The sequence below is a fragment of the Spinacia oleracea genome, chromosome 6 (genome assembly GCF_020520425.1).
Source record: "Spinacia oleracea cultivar Varoflay chromosome 6, BTI_SOV_V1, whole genome shotgun sequence".
In the NCBI taxonomy this organism is placed as follows: domain Eukaryota; kingdom Viridiplantae; phylum Streptophyta; class Magnoliopsida; order Caryophyllales; family Amaranthaceae; genus Spinacia; species Spinacia oleracea.
The window spans coordinates 42,453,167-42,474,449 of NC_079492.1; the positions used below are offsets into that span (position 1 = coordinate 42,453,167).

The 21,283-nt window shown below is 36.4% G+C and overlaps 1 long non-coding RNA gene across 1 annotated transcript; it reads left to right on the plus strand.

The window, feature by feature from the left end:
* Positions 1–5,702: 5,702 nt before the first annotated feature.
* On the plus strand, positions 5,703–8,879 carry LOC110778187 (uncharacterized). The gene is made up of 4 exons (XR_008924657.1): positions 5,703–6,067; positions 7,234–7,501; positions 7,775–7,945; positions 8,518–8,879. It is a non-coding gene; the product is annotated as an uncharacterized lncRNA (long non-coding RNA).
* The last annotated feature ends 12,404 nt before the right edge of the window (positions 8,880–21,283 follow it).

A 21,283-nucleotide genomic window follows, 5' to 3' on the forward strand; every position in this document is an offset into this window, starting at 1 on the left:
AGACGCTCAAAAGTGATAAGCAAGATGTGCTTATGGTGCGTGGGGGCAAGTTCAAGAAATCTGGAAAGAAGAGGAATGCTAAGAAAGGTGGCAACAAGGCCAGCCCAACTAAGCAAACTGGCGCCAAGTCTGAAAAGAGGAAGGTCAGTCAACCCACTTCTGAATCCGAATGCTTCTACTACAAGAAGAAGGGGCATTGGAAGAGAGATTGCTTGAAGCTAAAGGAAGATCAGAAGAACGGAACAGTCGTTCCATCTTCAGGTATTTTCGTTATAGACTGTATACTTGCTAATTCAACTTCTTGGGTATTAGATACAGGTTGTGGCTCACACTTATGTTCCAATCCTTAGGGACTAAGAAGAAGTAGAAAGTTAAGCAAGGGTGAAGTCGACCTACGAGTGGGAAATGGAGCACGGATTGCTGCATTAGCTGTAGGAACTTATTATTTGTCGTTGCCCTCCGGGCTAGTTTTGGAACTGGAAGAATGTTTCCATGTTCTAAGTATTACTAAAAACATCATTTCAGTTTCTTGCTTAGATGCTAAGGGATTTTCCTTTTTAATAAAAGACAATAGTTGTTCGTTTTATTTTAAAGAGATGTTTTATGGATCTGCTAGATTAGTCAATGGACTTTATTTATTAGATCACGACAAACAAGTTTATAACATAAATACCAAAAAGGCCAAAAAGGATGATTCAGATCTCACCTATCTGTGGCATTGTCGATTAGGCCATATAAACTTGAAATGCTTAGAAAGACTTCAATAGGAAGGAATTCTAGAACCATTTGACTTAGAGGATTATGGTAAATGCGAATCATGTTTACTTGGCAAAATGACAAAGCAACCTTTCTCTAAAGTTGGAGAAAGAGCAACTGAACTATTGGGTTTAATCCATACAGATGTATGTGGACCAATGAATACAAATGCTAGAGGTGGTTTCAGCTACTTTATCACTTTCACTGATGACTTCAGTAGATATGGTTATGTCTACCTAATGAAGCATAAGTCTGAATCCTTTGACAAATTCAAGGAATTTCAGAGTGAAGTAGAGAATCAATTAGGCAAGAAGATTAAGGCACTGCGGTCTGATAGAGGCGGTGAATATCTGAGCTATGAATTTGATGACCATCTGAAAGAATGTGGAATTCTATCAGAATTGACTCCTCCTGGAACACCACAATGGAACGGTGTGTCGGAACGGAGGAACAGAACCTTGCTAGACATGGTCAGGTCAATGATGGGTCAGGCCGAACTTCCATTAGAATTTTGGGGACATGCACTAAATACAGCTGCACTCACTATAAATAGAGCTCCGTCTAAAGCTATCGAAAAGACTCCATATGAGTTATGGTTTGGAAAGCCTCCAAATGTGTCTTTTCTTAAGATTTGGGGATGTGAAGTATACGTCAAACGATTAATTTCAGACAAACTTCATCCGAAATCTGACAAATGTATCCTTGTGGGCTATCCAAAGGAAACAAAGGGGTATTACTTCTACAATACATCTGAGAACAAGGTGTTTGTTGCTCGAGATGGTGTCTTTTTGGAGAAAGATCACATTTCCAAAATGACAAGTGGGAGAAAAGTAGACCTCGAAGAAATTCGAGTCGAACAACAAACTCTTGAGAATGCTCAAGATGACATTCAGGATGAAACTCAGAGATCTTTAGAAGTATCTGGTGAGAATCATGGTCAATCTAGAAATGTTACCCCGCGTAGATCGCAAAGATATAGATCTCAACCGGAAAGGTACTTAGGTATTTTGACGAACGAGAGCTATGACGTTCTATTACTTGAAAGTGATGAACCTGCGACTTACAAACAAGCTATGACGAGCCCTAGCTCCAAGCAATGGCAAGAAGCCATGCAATCTGAATTAGACTCCATGTCTGAAAACCAAGTATGGGATTTGGTCGATTAGCCAGATGGCAACCAAGCCATTGGAAGCAAATGAGTTTTCAAACTGAAAAAGGACAAGGATGGGAAACTTGAAGTTTTCAAAGCTAGATTGGTTGCAAAAGGTTACAGGCAAGTCCACGGTGTGGATTACGATGAAACCTTTTCACCAGTTGCAATGCTAAAGTCTATTCGGATAATGTTAGCAATCGCTGCATATTACGATTACGAAATATGGCAGATGGATGTCAAAACCGCTTTCTTAAACGGCGTTTTAACAGAAATTGTGTTTATGACACAGCCTGAAGGTTTTGAGGATCCAGAGAATGCTAAAAAGGTATGCAAGCTAAAGAAATCAATCTACGGATTGAAGCAGGCATCCAGGAGCTGGAATATACGTTTTGATGAAGCAGTCAGTGACTTTGGTTTCATCAAGAACGCAGACGAATCTTGTGTATACAAGAAGGTCGGTGGGAGCAAAATTGCTTTTCTAGTATTATATGTCGACGACATATTACTTATCGGAAATGACATTCCTATGTTGAACTCTGTCAAGATTTGGCTTGGGAAATGTTTTTCGATGAAGGATCTAGGAGAAGCACAGTACATATTGGGCATCAAGATTTACAGAGATAGATCTAAAAAGATGATTGGACTTAGTCAAAGCACTTATATCAATAAGGTGCTTGATATGTTCAAGATGGCAGACTCCAAGCGAGGCTACCTACCCATGTCTCATGGAATAACTCTAAGCAAGACTCAGTGCCCAAAAACACTTGATGAGCGTAGACGAATGAATGGGATTCCATATGCATCATTGATTGGTTCAATAATGTATGCTATGATATGTACACGCCCGGATGTTGCGTACGCACTCAGTGCTACGAGCAGATACCAGTCAGACCCAGGAGAGGCGCATTGGACTGCTGCCAAGAATATTCTGAAGTACCTGAAAAGGCAGAAAGATGACTTCCTGGTCTATGGTGGAGATGATGAATTAATTGTTAAAGGCTATACGGACGCAAGTTTCCAAACCGACAAAGATGATTTCAGATCACAGTCAGGGTTTGTTTTCTGCCTCAACGGAGGTGCAGTAAGCTGGAAAAGTGCTAAGCAAAGCACCATTGCGGATTCTATAACTGAAGCGGAGTACATTGCTGCACATGAAGCAGCAAAGGAAGCTATATGGCTAAGGAAGTTCATAGGCGAACTTGGTGTAGTCCCCTCCATTAAAAGACCAATAACCCTGTATTGTGATAATAACGGAGCTATTGCACAGGCAAAGGAGCCTAGACACCACCAGAGAGTCAAGCATGTACTTCGTAGATTTCACCTTCTACGAGAGTTCGTTGAAAGAAAAGAAGTCGAGATAAGCAAGATTGGAACTGATGACAACATATCAGATCCATTGACTAAACCTCCGCCGCAGGCGAAGCACAACTCGCACAATGCAGCTATGGGAATCAAGCATATTGGAGAATGGTTTTGAAATCCTTGTTTAATGTTTTAAAGTTTTAGAGTTTAAATCTTTGTAAAACATTATTGGTTAATCATTCACAATAAATGAATAGAATTCATTTTTCCATTTAATTTGTGGTTTATGAAATGGTGAGTCCCTTCAAATTGACGATATATTCAAGATGGACTGTCAGGACCAGTCCTGTGACTAAGAAATGTCTATCAAGTGAACTTGAATGTCAAAAGTTGAAAATGGTCCCTGGTCGGAGTTTTCTATAAAATTGGACGCATAGAAAACGTTAGACGACTAGAATGCAAGATGACTAGTAGTTCTGTTTCTTGAACTATGTGGACATGGCAATGTCATAATCATTTGCATAGATACTTACTTTGGGAAGACTAGTATCGGACAGACCTATGAAACTTTACTGTAAGAGATGAAAATCTGTCATAAGTAAATTTCATTAAAATTATTAGACACTAAATCCTCAATACCTGAGTGATTTGAGATTACTTGTTTGAGAACTGATTACTTTGACGTTGACCAGCCATCGCACCGTAAAAGGAGGCTATAAAGGCAACGCTCAAGTAATCACCTATCAAACGAAGTCTAATCTCAAGATCGCAAGATTGGGATTGTCCTCCCATAAATCGGGATGAGATGCTTAAAAGTTGTACAAGGCCACTCGGAGAGCTAGAAACTGTGAAATGCATGGCCGTGCTCGGATGAATCATAGGCTATGATTATTTGTTTATTTGATCAGTTGAACTCTGAAACCGAGAAACACCTCTGGACATAATAAGGATGACAACTCTTACCTTATATTGAAGAGCAAGCATCGAGCGACAAAGGAATTAGGAAATGCACACTTGTCCCTAAGGACAAGTGGGAGACTGAAGGAAATAATGCCCTTGGTCCAAGTATGCATTCTATGTTAAGTCTAATAAATGCGGTTCAGTATTAATTAACAAGTTAATAATTCAATGAGATCAAGTGAGCTGAATGCCTAGCTAGAGGCCGCTTCAGTTCAAATGGAATTAATGATATTAATCCACAGCTTACTCTTGACTGAACCCGTAGGGTCACACAAATAGTACGTAAACGGATCAAGTATTTAATGGCATTAAATACTCTATCTATGGATATTCGGAATCGACGGATCTTGGTTTCAGTGGGAGCTGAGATCGTCACAAGCAAGAAATGAATACACCGGAAACGATGATATTGCCGGAAACGGAAATATGGATCGTATCAGAAATATAAATATTATCCAAGTCGTAGATGTTACCGGAAACGGAAACATGGTACGTGTCGGAAAATATTATCGGAAATGGAAATATTGCCGGAATCGGAAATATTGCCGGAAACGGAAATATTGTCAGAATCAGAAATATTATCGGAATCGGAAAATAATTCCGGAAACGGAAATATTAAATATTTGTTCGAAACGGAAATTAATTCCGGAATCGGAAATATTAAATATTGTTCGTATCGGAAATGAATTCCGGAATCGGGAATTTAATCGGAAGCGTATCGTACGAATTAGCATCGGACGAGGCCCGCTAGACGAAGGCCCAGCACGAAGCCAGGCCATCGCCCAGCGAGCCGCACGCACCAACGCACGCCTCGACCAGGCCCAGCGCAAGGCCAAGCCCAGCCAAGGGCGCGCGCGCGCGCGAGAGCATAGCAGCGTGGGCTGTGCGCCTGTCGTGGGCCGCAAGGCTTGCGCGGGTGCACGGCTCGTGCAATGCTTGTGCGGGAAATCCTAATCTTGTTAGGATTGTGCAAAAATTAAAATCCTAATCCTATTACTTTGTTTTGTTATTTAGAGTCCTAATAAAGTTCTAACTAGCAAATCCACATCCTAGTAGGATTACAATTCCTTTTCTATACTCGTATAAATAGGTGCCTAGGGTCACAATTTATGGGTGCGATTGAAGTATTCCAAGGGTAAGTTTTTGAAATAAAAATCAGCCATACATTCGCAAACACTAGCCGAAATTCCTAAGCACCTTAAGGGCGATTCTAGTTGGTCTAACTTGAGGCGGATTCGGACGTACTGTGGACTATCTACGGAGGGACGACATTTGGAGTCCTAAAGACTTGTTCTTGTTCGGTTCGAGCACAGCTAGGGAAGGCACGTTACAACATGTATGCATCTATTCTATGCTAAATGATTATGTGTAAATAATATGCTTTCCTGGATTTATGGTTTTTCCGCATGATTTATGAATTGTCATATGTATCATAACCTAACAGGCATACCTGCTAAGGTAACAGACAACCTAACTACCACAATATTACTATAATCCCCCACCTTCTGGGAAGGGATGGGCTAAAGAAACCTGCAAAAGAACTCATCCAATCAACAAATACTGCACATGTTGTGTACTCCTACAAGCAACTTTTAAATGATACTTTGAAACAAAGCCTCACTACTAAAATAGTTGTTGCTAAAGATCTTTTGAGTTCTCTGGATCAAAATACTGCAAATAGCTTCCACCAGCATCATACCATGAAGTTTATGTTTCCTTGTGTCAATCTACAAGCTTTAGCTCCCATTTCTATCTCCCCTGCGACTGGTATAATAGGTATGTGAAGCCTCAATAAATTCAAAATTCTCATTTGAACATCCGCAGAGTAGTGACACTCAAATAAGAGATGAAGGACGGTCTCAACATTAGCAGAACAAAGGGAACATGTAGCATTAGGTATCAAATTCCACTGTTGAAGTCTGTCCTTTGCAAGTCTATCAGATTCCACTGTTGTTCTTATTTGATATTTGTTGTTTCGCTTTACCTAAGCTAAAGAAACTATTTCCATAAATATGTTTTGCTTCTTATTTTAAATGATATTGAAGTTATGTCATATCTAGTTCTAGTGTCTTGAAGCATTCGTTTGCTATGTTGTACTAATTATGTCGAACATCATTCTGGTTTGTGGAATTTGTCAAATTTGTGAATCTAGGGAAGACATTATGCTTATCTTGCTTGCTTTGATGTTTCATCAAGATAATCCTGAACAAGGTTTTGTTTATAGTTTATTTTTCTTTCACATATAGCTGACTGATGTTATTGCTGGAGATGCTAGGACATTTTCGGTTGATTGATGCTAATATTGTTGTTAATTCCCTTGCTGGAGATGCTCGAACATTTTCAGCTAATTGATGTTACCCATTAGTTTTCTTCGAAGATATAAACCATGTAATTGTTCCTGCACAGTTTATTTCTCACCTATTATGCATTCAGATTTTAGAGGCTTTATTAGTAGTGAATGTTGTTTCTAGGCATGCTCGAATTTGGATGTTGAGGTTAAAATTGGGAATACTCAAGCTACTGTTAGTGTCTATTATTTCCCAACTTGCAAGGCCTTTGAATCTATTTTGATCTAGGGCTGTGAAGTTCTTTATCTGGCTTGTTTTTCCCTAGGATTGTACACATGGAAACACCCCCTTTTGCACTCCTGATTTTTCAGAACATTGGCTTTGAAGCTTTTTTTGCTTGTGAGATCAATAATTTCAGATCTCGCTTTATCTAACTCTGCAATAACTCTACTAGATACGACTTCTTCCTTCTCCTGACCAAGCCTGGAGATATTTGTTTCTGCCACTGCAAGAGCATTTTCAAGCACTATTTGTTTCTGTCCGATGGAAATTGTATAATTTTGAGATGTTTTAAAGTCATTGTTCTTGGGATCATCAGAAAAAGTGTTAATATCATGGTTATCATGTCTTTTTGGAATTTCGTCTCATAGATTTGAACTTTTTCTCAAGTGTACTTGTGGACATCTTCAATGTCAAAAGAACTGGTAAATGTTATGATGACTTCTTGAAGCCCACAACTAGTTTTGAATGATATTTTTATATGCTTCTTTTAAGGTTGATCTGGTAATTTTCCTCCTCCAATCATCCTAGAGAGCCTCCCAGAAGATCAGAATCAGCAGCCACCTATCAATCTTCATGACTAACAGAAACGCAAGTTCAACAAGACAAGATGACAGGAGCGAATTATAAGATCTGTCTGTTTTTGAGATGCCCGGAAATAGAGTTGATACTGATCAAATGAGTATGCTAATAGGGAATACATGTTCTAAAGTGCGTACTGCGTTGCAAGAAACTCAAATTGAAGAACCATAACCATAATACAGTTAGTTCCTCGAGTTTGTGTCTATTTTTCTTTCAGCATGGTTAAATCGATCCTTGGGAGGTACCAAATTCTCCTCATCCAAGAACCATAATCATCTAATATACTAACATATACCATCACACTGTATTTCTACTTGGATTGGGTTGGATTGTTCGGTACCTCCCTGGAATTTGTGTGATATTCCTCTGGATATTCCTAGCTGAAGTTCGATTTGTGAATTTACATTGTTCTGTTTCTTCTCACTCATCTGTAGTTGACTGGCTTCTTTTACAGACAAAGAAGACTGGTCAAGAAAGGAATGTGTAGCTGTACCGTTACCCAACAATAGTGTTTTGAGGATCGACATGCCTTTGAACTTCAGTGTGCCCCTGAAATCTCTCACATTTCCACATCCGAATGAGTTCTCAGCTCCAACATCTGCCTGTGAACCTCCTGGTCCTCCCCGTATATATTTCTTTTCCCTATTAGATGGCATGACTTGGATTCAAATGTAAATACATGTCTTTTTCTGAAATGCATGTTGACTGTACCTCTTACAGCTTGCTGTCCCAAATGTCAGCAGCCCCTTTCAACTTCTTTAATTCATTCTAAGTAACTACCTGGGCAGCATTGTTCTCATCAGTTAGCACAGAACTTCTGGTTCGCACTCACTAAAGTACCCAGCAAGCTGTCTTAACTTTTCTTCTTCTCTTCAAAAATTAAATCTGCAGGTTTATTGTGTACTTATTAGTTCAATGTTGTTAGTGTATTTATCTATTGTTATGACTTGTCATAAACTGTTGGTTATTTTATTGTCCAAGAAATTTTCTATTGTCGGCATGGAGTAAGGTCTTTGCAGTGGTTGCGAGGTGTTGTCTTGCTAGCAGGTGCATACACGCGAGTGATGGTTGTATTCTTGTAATTTGCTATAATTGCGGTTATTGCATCAGGTTGGGCAAAAGAGTGAATGTTTGTGCATTGATGTGTTCTATACTTCTATGTGTAAATGATACTCTGTAATATGACTATCACTTCAGGTCTGTGAGTTTGCCACCTTGTGAAGCCACGTGGGAGGAAGCCTCTGTAGGTTTATAGCAAACGCCACAGAAAGGAGCAAGCACAAGCACCTACAGCAGGCACAAAGCATAGTTGAATGGGTGAAGAGTTACCGTTATCCACTAGAGGACAAGAAGAGCATCATATGGCAATTAATCAAATTCTACTTAGTAGAATAACCTAGTGCATAAATAGCAGAGAAAAAGAAAGAGAAAGGCATTGTGGAATTTGTATTGTCTTTGGATATTAGAAACCTAAAGTTACTTGTTTGGGGATTGATAGCCTCAAGCTATCTGTTTGTAGTGTACTTACCTTTGGATATTTGACGAATTAAAGCTACAACATTTCTCTATATTTATGTAGTGTTTTGTATTTGTGTTGTTTGTGTTGTTGTGGTGCTGTGACAAGAACTGTGAAATTTTCCTGATTTTATCATGTTAAGTAGTATTGATCAGCAACATTCTTTTCACTGTCCAGTTCCGAGATACCAAGGACTTTATGCTCGATTGTACCTCTTGTAGCTTGTTGTCCCAAATGATAGCAGCATCTTTCTACTTCTTTAGTTCATTCTCCGAGCTAGTTCTAAGTACATGGGCAGCATTGTTCTCATCAGTTAGCACAAAAATTCCGGTTCGCATCATCGCATGGGCTCACTTAAGATAATAAAAGACTTATGTGAACTAATATGTCACTACATTAGTTTTATATGCAGCTTCACAAACTAATAAGTCACAACACTTTGTTTTTTCATGAAAAACAAAGAACAATAAAAATCAAAGACCTAATTCATGAAAAATAAGTCGGAGAAATAAACAGAAGAATATAAAAAACACGGTTACGAGCACATTAGCACAAAATATGGATAAAAAGAAAAAAAGAACAATAAAAATCAAAGACCCGACCTAAAATTTCTTTAATGCTAAAAAGTACTTTTTAGGGGCATCATAACTTTCATTGATGTTAAAAAAAGGTTTTAGAGGCAAGCATTGCTTTATAAAGATAAAAATAATAATTTAAGGGCAATTAAAGTTTCACTGATGCTAAAAAATTTTAGAGGCAACCATTATTTCATTAATGCTAAAAAATATTTTTTTTAGGGACAATTTATTTTTCAGTGATGTTAAAAAATGTTTTAGAGGCAAACATTATTTTAGTAATGCTAAAAATTACTTTTTAGGGGCAACTACAATTTAACTGATGCTAAAAAACGTTATAGAGACAACCATTACTTTTTTACGATAAAAAAAATGTTTTAGAGGCAATCGTTATTTCATTAATACTACAAAGTACTTTTTAGGGGCAACCAAAGTTTAACTGATGCTAAAAAAAGAAGTTATAGAGGCAACCATTATTTTCTGATGCTAAAAAAATGTTTTAGAGGCCACCATTATTTCATTAATGCTAAAAAGTACTTTTTAGGGGCAACGTAAATTTCATTGTCGCTAAAAAACAGTTTTAGAGGCAATTGTTATTTCATTAATGCTAAAAGGTACTTTTTAGGGGCAACTTAATTTTTTTTTTTTGATCCTAAAGAAACTTTTTAGGGGCAAACATTATTTTATTAATGCTAAAAAGTGATTTTAGGGGCAGGCTAAATTTCACCGACCCTAAAAGTAACTTTTAGAGGCTACCATAATAAACTAATGCTAAAAGGCACTTTTAGAGGCCATAAAAAATGAAATGCCTCAAGGTGTTGCCTCGGTATCTAAATTTTCTTGTAGTGTATGGATTCTATGTGAACAATCATGTTATGGAATTTTATAATCGTTGAATTATTTCAAGCATGTTGTTCAAGTTTATAAGCATGTATGAGTGTTTCGCATGCAAGTTATTAAGATTATGCTATTGTACGGGGTGTCTAGCATACTTTGAGCCTAGTGGATTTGCCTCAGTGCATCATTTATTCTACCGCCGAGTAGAATACATATGGGAAGTTTATGTGAATTGAACTAAGGACTATTCGTCCTATGGGCACACCCCGCTTGTTAACTGGCAATGTCGATCGGGTAATCTCAACAGTGTTTGAGAAGGAACAATGGGAGTAATTTCACTTGTGTCATATGTTTGATCACAAGTCCTAAAGGATTAAAATAAAGTTTTTTTGTTTAATTGTTTGCATGTTATGTTTGTGTTGAGTCTTTAGTCTCCTTGAACATAACATTCTAATTAACGTAAAGTGTAACCCGAATGAGCTTCAAAACTCTTGGAACGTATATACCTTGAGTATGAACAATGGGGGGAGTCGTGTCGGAGAAACTCGTACTCCTTGAATGATACAAGACGTTGTTTCATTCTTTTCGTTTTATCGCTTGTATGCGCAGGAATTCCGTTGGTATGACCCGACTGTCGGTAGAAAGCCTGACCCTTATTTATTTGGTGCTTGGTTGGCTCCCAACACCCTTATCTTTCCCTCAGTGGTGGTTGTTATCTTTTTACCCGTTCGAAGCTAATTCTTATTTATCCTTGACTCAATAGTCGTGTCGAGTATCGAGTCTGTCTCCATGATTAATAGTTTATTAAATGGCTTTTGCATGTGGATTATTATATTGTTGAGTGAAGCATGTTAGACTAGGATTTCATTCTAGCTTGTTCGTACTCAGCTTTTGCTGACTTCGTGTTTCATGTCTTTCGGTCATGGCCTTCGCCTTAATGACCCTATGATGATCCATCATTGCACTTGCGTTGTTGGGAAGTAGTCTTCAATAAGCAGGTTCGTAAAGATAACTTGCGGAAGAAGTTATCATGGGAATTGTGTTGAGAGACTATTTAATCTTCCGTATTTATAAACTCTACTTTTATCTTCTAGTCATGACTACTTAATTTATTTAAACTTTAGTTAATGGGTTTTAAACTATTTAATGCTTTGGTTTTTGGGCCTTAATGGTTCCAGGTTATTGAATGACCATTAACTATTTATTATATTTGAAAGTTAGTTAAATTTCGCTGTGTAATTCTGGTAAATAGCCTTAACCGTTATCACGGTGGCGGTAATATCTTGGTAATTCTTTATATTTGTCGGAAAAAGGTAATTATAAATATAAGGAATTATCAGGGTGTTACACTACATGCAAAGCTGAGTGCAACGAGTAATGTTGGACGAAGAGATCAGATTAATTCATAATATAAAAATTTAGTCAACATATATTAAAAGATACAAAAAACTTGGTTAAAGTTACACTCATTTACAATAAATTTATTGTACACCGAGTGCGCAAAAGATCTACTTTCTTCTGTTCTTTTTTAGTTGACACAACTCTTTTTATCACGTTTGCTAATGCAATCATTAATATTCTAATTATCAATGGGTAAAATTTAAAAAGTTGATATTATAAATCTAGACAATGAGATGATTCTATAAATAGTGTCAAAAAATCAAATTATATCCTGTAAAATAGTATGGATGAAATATTAAACTAATGAATAACAAAAAAATTAATAAATTAAAGTGAGTAAAGAAAAACCATATCCATAAAGTGGATAAAACAAAAACAAAAACAAAAACAGAGGGAATATGTAAGATTCAAATAACCACTCGCGAATACTCCCTCGGTCCCGGAATACTTGACCTGTTTTCCTTATTGGGTCGTCCCTTAATACTTGACCTGTTTCTGAAAATGAAAATATTCTAACAATATTATATTATTTCTCACTCCACCCCTATTAACCCACCTACCCCCTACTCCATACAAAAAATAATTAAAAATTCAACCCCTACTCTCCCCCAACCCCACCTCTTAACCCACCTCCAAATAACTACATTAAAATAATACCCCACTATCAACTACTACCTATTAAATTAAATAAGTCAATTCAAGTCCCTTAAACTTTGTGCCGGTCAAATTGGATCGAGTATTCCGGGACGGAGGGAGTAACAATTTAGTGCAATTATAAGTGGAAGAAAGAATATTATACTAAAAAAGAGTATTATACTAAAAAAAAATGAGATACTCTATAGTGTGCAAGTGGAAGAAAGAATATTATACTAAAAAAAAGAAAAAAGAAAAATGGAAGCAAGAACATCGAAACTTTTACCATCACATAAATAAATTATGTAGAATAATTTCTTTTTCCCCCTTGCCCTTGATGTCAAGGAAAATACGAACATTTTGATAATGACATAATTAGTGCTTCTTAGCAAGAACATTGTTTAAGATGCTATCTTCTTGTTACCAATAGATAAATCTTAATAAATATTGGAAGGCGGATGTAAAGTTACACTAAATTGATAAAGTTATTTATTTTTGATATTTTTTTTATTTAATAAATATTTTTCCTTCAAAATCACTCATAAGTCATAATATATAAATATAACCATCTAATCCTTTGAAAAGTTTATCCATCAAATATATAATTTAATAATATAAAAAGTTAATAAAAACATGATAAAAATTACTCCGTACCAAAAATTGAATAAAAGTTATATCGATGTACGATAAATTATTGTACATTAGGTGCGCGCAAGACCTATTATTACCAACAACATAAACAAATTATGTAATATTGATCAATTAAAATTTAGGATAAATTACTTTTTACCACCTAAAAAAATCGATTTTTTTTTTTTTTTTACCACTATTTTACCACCTAAAAAAATTTAAAACTTATTTTTTACCACATAGAAAATGAAAAAATAGATGAAAACGTTATGTAGGGGATCACAATAACGGTAATATTTCTGATATGTTCTATTCTTCCACGGTTTCATGTATTTAACTCTCCTCTCTGTCCCTACTACCTTATTTTTCATGAATTCACATAATTTTTAACCACCATTAAATTCACAAAATTGATCAAATTCAATTACAGAAAATAGAGAAGGGTGAAAGAGTTAAAGAAAATCACACAAGAATTGTAAAAAATTAGATGGAAATTGAAATAGGTAACCGCACATAAAGGTTTCATCTAATTTTTCATTTTCATGTGGTAAAAAGCAAGTTATAATTTTTTAGGTGGCAAAATATAAATTTTAGTTTTTTAGGTTGTAAAAAATAATTTTTCGATTTTTCTATGGTAAAAATTAATTTGTCCTAAAATTTACTCCCTCCGTGCCTTACTCCTCGGCCCAGTTTGATCGGCATAAAGTTTTAGACAATTTTAGTGACTTATTAATTTATTAGGTGGTAGCTGATAGTGGCGTATTTTATATTATAGTTAGTGGATAATGTGTCAAATAAATGGGAAGGGGGTGGGGGTGGGTTGATTTTTTTAATATTATTTTTATGAAGTAAGAATATACGTGGATCCATGGTAAGTGAGAGAAATATACTAATAAAAGTATGTCATTTTTGGAAACGAGGCGAGTATTTAGACACGACTTTATAAGAAAACCGGGCCGAGTATTATGGACGGTTACCAATGAGATTTCATGTGTACTCTAAATCACATGTTCTATCCATCCTTCTATGTTTGTGCGTATTTTACTTTTTAAATATAAAATGATAATAAAATATAAAAAAAATATTTTCATAAAAGTGGATATTTTGAGGTTTATTATTTTATTTTATTTGGTTTTTACAAAAAGCATCATTATTCTTTGAGAGGACATATTTGTGATAGGGATGTTAGTGGGGCGGGTTTCGCGGGAGACCCGCCCCGCATCCGCCCCAAGTAGGCGGGGATGGAGGTAGGTTTGGCGGGTGATGGGGCGCGGATGGGTATAAAAATCGTACCCGCCATGGGTGATGGGGCGGGTGTGGATTTTATGTTGAACTCGCCCCATCCCCGCCCGCTCCGCCCCATCCCCGCCCGCCCCGCCCCATCCCCACTCGCCCCGCTTCATACCTGCCATGGGTGATGGGGTGAGTTTGGATTTATTTGCATCTTTAGGTGATAATATAAATTTAGGTGAGATTTTTATGTTTTTTGTTTGGATTTTTTTGTTATGACGAGTATTTTTTTCGATTATATAGGTTACTTTAGTCATAAGGTATTTTTTTTTCTATAGTTAACTTTGATTACTCCGTATATATGGCAAATGTTTGCTAAATAAGAAAAATTAAGCGGGTATTAGCGCGGGTATGAAGCGGGGATAAGATAGGGATGGATACCCAGTTGGGTGGCGGGGCGGGGATTGATTTTAGCTTACAACCGTTGGGGCGGAGATGGGGATGAATTTTGTACCCGCCATGGGTGATGGGGCGGGGATGGGGATGAAATTTTTTGGTGGGGATGGGGATGGAGGGACCTACATCCGCATCCGCATCCGCCCCGCCCCATTGACATCCCTAATTTGTGATCCTTTCGTTATTTTTTTTTGGCAAAATTGTTAAAAAAGACTTTTTATAACCCAAATTTTGCGAGAAATGACCTTATATAATTTTTTTTGTAAAATCACACCTTAATGTAAATTTTTTTGCGAGAAAGGACCTTATATATTTATTTTTTTTGTGAAATCACACCTTAATGTAATTTTTTTTTGCGAAAGACAACCAAAAGTAAATTTCCGGCATTGACTGAGCTTTTTCGGCCATTGACTTGCACGTGATATTTAAGTGTGACTTTATTTTGCTAATCACACCCAATTTTCCTCCAAAATTCTAAGCTTTAAAACCTAAAGTTGAAAAAAAAACGAAATAAAATCAAGTTTGAAAATTCAAGACTCGGGAAAATCAATGTCTTTAGCCAACGTAAGCCACACGTGCTGCTCACGTGCAAGTCAATGGCGGTAAAAGCTCAGTCAATGGCCGGAAAAGCTCAGTCAATGCTGCAAACTTCCCTTAGGTCCTTTCTCGCAAAAAAATTACTTTAAGGTGTGTTTTCACAAAAAAAATTATATAAGGTCCTTTCTCGCAAAATTTAAGTTATAAAAGGTCATTTTTGACAAATTTGCCTTTTTTTTTTCCTTTTGTTGAAATGTTCTACTTGTTTTGTTATACTTACTTTTGACCAAATATTAAGCTATACAATATACAAATAAAATATTGGTGTAATGGTTAGAATTGAGGGCATGTATAAAGTAGGTCTCAGGTTCAAACACTACAAGAATTTGTATATTAAATGACAACATAATTGCGACGGGTCAAAAGTCCCGTCGCAAAAGCCTTTTGCGACGGGGCTAACAACCAAACAAAGACAGGAACACCCGTCGCAAATGTCTTTTTATGACGGGTTAACGACGAGATTTTTCATTAACGACGGCTCCTTCTATGACGGGTTTAGGACAGAAAATCCCGTCATTAATCAACTATTATTGACCTTTAGCGACGGAATTTCCTGTTGTTAATGGTACAACTTTTAAGTAAAATCTCCTTACCTCGATTTATATTTTGTATTCCCTTATAGCTCATATGCACCCAAACAAGAAAAAAGAAATTTAAGATTGTTCAATAATCTGTCAAAAACTATATAATTGTCTTTTTAAATGATGACATCTACGGCAATGGGAGCGAGAAACAGTAGATTAGTACAAATACTTCGTATTATAATTTATATATTGGGGTTTCTTATACTCGCAGTACTAACTCTATTCTGTTTGACACTTATGAATTCAAAGGTACTCCTACTTTTTATTTTGGATTTTTTGGATAAAACCATCTTTTAAAGTTCAACTTTTTGAAATAACCACCTTATATGTTTTTTTTTTAAAAAAAACCACCTTAAATTTCCAAAGTTTAAGAAATCACCACCTTCTGTTAACTTCCGTCATTAATCAACTATTATTGACCTTTAGCGACGGAATTTCCTGTTGTTAATGGTACAACTTTTAAGTAAAATCTCCTTACCTCGATTTATATTTTGTATTCCCTTATAGCTCATATGCACCCAAACAAGAAAAAAGAAATTTAAGATTGTTCAATAATCTGTCAAAAACTATATAATTGTCTTTTTAAATGATGACATCTACGGCAATGGGAGCGAGAAACAGTAGATTAGTACAAATACTTCGTATTATAATTTATATATTGGGGTTTCTTATACTCGCAGTACTAACTCTATTCTGTTTGACACTTATGACTTCAAAGGTACTCCTACTTTTTATTTTGGATTTTTTGGATAAAACCACCTTTTAAAATTCAACTCTTTGAAATAACCACCTTATATGTTTTTTTTTTAAAAAAAAACTACCTTAAATTTCCAAAGTTTAAGAAATCACCACCTTCTGTTAACTTCCGTCAAATGTTCCGTCAGTGGGGCCCACATCCAACAGCCAAACATTCGGAAGTTAACGAAACATTTGACGGAAGTTAACAGAAGGTGGTGATTTCTTAAACTTTGGAAGTTTAAGGTGGTTTTTTTTTAAAAAAAGGAAAAATTACTTTAAATAATCCAACCTTTGGACGATTCTCCGTTAATAATCTAACCTTTGGATTATTATCTAATCATCCAACCTTTGCACCCCATTAACTTTTATTAAACCCGAGTGACCGGAAACCGGTAAAAAAGGTCAACTTTTTTTTTTTAGTTTTTTTTCCCTTAATTACCTCCTTCTTCCTAACTCCTCTGCCTTCATAGCTGTTTTTAGATGTCTCTTCTTCTTCCCTCCCAACTAGTGCCATAATATCAGCCCACCAGAAAATTAACCCCACTCAATAAATCCTATACCCGCCTCCCTGAAACACCAACCCACCCTCGAAACCCGACCTCTCTCCACTGCCTTCATCTTCATATGCGACCACCATCAACACCTTAATTAATTACATTCATGGACGCCCTAACTCCACCTCCAACCAATCTTCCATCAAAATCGACCAAAAAGATCGTCTCTGCCACCGCAACAAGCTGGAGAAGGCGGAGAGAGAAAATCAAAACTCCTCACACCCAACCTACCACATACGTCGTAGCCGCTGTCGCACATGACTCGTTGGAATGTCGTACCCAAATCATAAGTTTCAAACTTTTGAGTGAATTTGGAAAATATTCAGACAACTGTTTTTGAATTTAGGCATGAATTACAATAACTGGTGTTTAATATCAAACTAATTAAACTTATTAACAATTTAGCTTATGAAATCAAAAGTTACATCTAAACAAATAAATTTGGGGCTTGTGGTGTTCTTGGTAGGTGGTGGCGGAAGATGGTCTCAGTGGAACCATGAGTTGTTGTGGGGTGTGTTGAAGGAGGAGGAGAAAGAAAGGGATGGTGGTGGTGTTGAAGTTGTTGTCATCGATGTCGTTAATGGTGATTATTGTTGTTTCGCGTAGATGACAGAGAAAACATTGAAGATGATGTAGATACGAAGTGTTGTTTCCTTTGTTGGTGGGGAGGAAGTCAAGAGGAAGGAAACCAAAAAAAAAAAACCAGAAAGAAGACAGAAGGAAAACAAAAGAGAAAAAAAAAAAAAACTATACATTTTCAAAATAAAAATAAATTATGACGAATATTCGCATGACACGTGTACAAGTTACCTGTTGTATCGGGTTGGTGACCTGTTGGGTGCAATAAAAGTTAATGGGGTGCAAAGGTTGGATTATTAGATAATAATCGAAAGGTTGGATTATTAACGGAAAATCGTCAAAAGGTTGGATTATTTAAAGTAATTTTTCCAAAAAAAAAACATATAAGGTGGTTATTTCAAAAAGTTGAACTTTAAAAGGTGGTTTTATCCAAAAATTCCTTTTATTTTTGTTTTCTAGGTATGACTTTTTACACGTTTTTTAACAGCTAATTAATGTACATTGAAATTCGTCTATTTTTTATTTAAAACAAAACAAATTACGTTTATTTATAATATTTTCATTTTTATCAAAATTCTGATATTGGGAAAATGAGAAGAAAAAAAATAATGTACCACTGGAAAAGTGTAAAAAATTAAATAACCAAATGATAATTGGTTTAAATAATCATTGGACACAAATTTTGATAGAATATTAAAGCATTTATGTGATAATATAAAAGGAAATGTAAAGAACATTTTGAAACATCAAAAAAAAAAACGGAAAGAACAAAAAGAAACGGAATGACATGAATTCTTTCTACCACGTACTACGTATTACTTATTTCAATACATTCTCATTAATTTGGTAGTAGTTCTTACTTATTTTGTAAAGAGACCAAAATAGAGTAAACGATGTAAACGATATTTGATCTCAATACTATTATAAGAAGTACTATGATTTTATCCAATTAAATTAATTATAGAAAACGTAATTATAACCTTTTGAAGTTTGATAGTTACTGTAGATACATTGAGAGGGTTGCATATAATTAAATATTTAAATGTGCAAATATTTATTGGCCCAAATGAATCAACGGTTGAGTTTTCTATAATCATAAATTAATGTAAATGAATGTCAATTAATTTAATTGTATTACTCGCCAAAAAGTTATAAATTTTTTTTAGTAGGAAAAATACAAAAATTAGAAAAGTCTTATCTTAAGACTGAAATCTAACTTATCTGAAAAAAGAAAATAAGAAAATTTACTATCTACGAAAGGGCCAATATCCTGATGCGTCTGGACAAGGTGTCCTAAAACGGCAACATATTCAGCTGCACGATTGACCTTGCGATAATCATGTCATGAATCTTTAATGTCGAAATGAGTCAGCAACAGCTTGATGTCATCAAGAAGTAATTGGTTCTTCCAGGGACATTGCGGCGCTTTATGCTACAAATTATTAATAACTAGAAGGTTATCTCCTTCTATAAATATGTGTCTAATATTATGTTCTATGACAAGTAAAAGACCGTTGCGGAGGCCCATGGCTTCAACTACAAGAGGAGAAGAGGCTCCTAGGTTATAAGTGCGACTAACAATGTTATTTCCGAGATAATCCCTTATCACTACCCCAGTTGTGCCAGAGTTATTACGAATAAAGCCATCAAAATTAATTTTTAACACACCGGGCGCAGGGGAGACCATGCCACTTGAATGAACTTGGGAGAAGACGAGGATTGTCTGAACTCACGCTCCATGACCATAGTATCAAGTTTGGTACAAATACCCCATTCAATAAAATTTCTAAAAGCTCAGGAATATGTAGACATAATTAAGAAAGGAGTTTGTCGAAAGATCAGTGTATTACAAGACTTACAGATACTCCAAAGCGACATAACTATCTTTTTAACCGGGAGTCTAATATTTTGGAGTAGGTAACGAAATAGGTGTAGGACAGAGGGATAATGGATGGTAGTTCCCAACCATTGCGTAGCAACACCGGAATCCCAAAAATTTCTAACTTTAGGGCAGAGCCAAAACAAATGGTCTTGCGTCTCCCGTTGGCTATTGCAATGAGGACTACATGTAGGTATGTCAATATTTCGATACCTTAGATTTTCTCGAGTTGGAATCTAGGCCATGATTAAGTAGTTGCTAGAGAAAGATTTTGAGCTTAGGGGCAATATCAAGTTTCCAAATCCACGAATTTTCCCATCTAGATTTCGAAGAGAAGTTATGAGCTAGTCAAGTAGCCGATCTGACTGCGAACTCGCCATTTGTGGAAAGACCCCAGCAAGGTGAAGGAAATAATGACCTTGGTCCAAGTATGCATTCAATGTTAAGTCTAATAAATGCGGTTCAGTATTAATTAACAAGTTAATAATTCAGTGAGATCAAGTGAGCTGAATGCCTAGCTAGAGGCCGCTTCAGTTCAAGTGGAATTAATAATATTAATCCACAGCTTACTCTTGACAAAACCCGTAGGGTCACACAAATAGTACGTAAACGGATCAAGTATTTAATGGCATTAAATACTCTATCTATGGATATTCGGAATCGACGGATCTTGGTTTCAGTGGGATCTGAGATCATCACAAGCAAGAAATGAATACTCCGGAAACGATGATATTGCCGGAAACGGAAATATGGATCGTATCAGAAATATAAATATTATCCAAGTCGTAGATGTTGCCGGAAACGGAAACATGGTACGTATCGGAAAATATTATCGGAAATGGAAATATTGCCGGAATCGGAAATATTGCCGGAAACGGAAATATTGTCAGAATCGGAAATATTATCGGAATCGGAAAATAATTCCGGAAACGGAAATATTAAATATTTGTTCGAAACGGAAATTAATTCCGGAATCGAAAATATTAAATATTGTTCGTATCGGAAATAAATTCCGAAATCGGGAATTTAATCGGAAGAGTATCGTACGAATTAGCGTAGGACGAGGCTCGCTAGACGAAGGCCCAGCACGAAGCCAGGCCATCGCCCAGCAAGCCACACGCATCACCAACACACGCCAAGCCTCGACCAAGCCCAGCCGAAGCCATGGGCGCGCGCGGACAGCAGCATGGGCCGAGCGCTGTGCGCTCAGCGTGGGCCGCAAGGCCTGGGCGGGTGTACGGTGCTCGTGCGATGCTCGTGTGCGAATCCTAAAGCTATCGGGATTCGATAAAAGATTAAAACCTCAACCTATTAGATAAATTTTATTTAATAAAGTCCTAGCAGGATTCTAATTAAATTAATTAGTATCCTAATAGGATTCCAGTTCCTTTTTCATACCTCTATAAATAAGTGCCTAGGGTCATTATTTACAGATACGATTGAAGTATTCAAAGGGTAAGTTTTTGAAAGAAAATTCAGCCATACACTTGCACAACAATAGCCGAAAATTCCTAGCACCTTAAGGGCGATTCTAGTTGGTCAATCTTGAGGCGGATCCGGACGTACTGTGGACTATCTACGGAGGGACGACATTTGGAGTCCTAAAGACTTGTTCTTGTTCGGTTCGGGCGCAGCTAGGGAAGGCACGCTACAAAGTGTATGCATCTATACTATACTAAATGATTATGTGTAAATAATATGCTTTCCTGGCTTTATGGTTTTTCCGCATGATTTATGTATTGTCATATGTATCA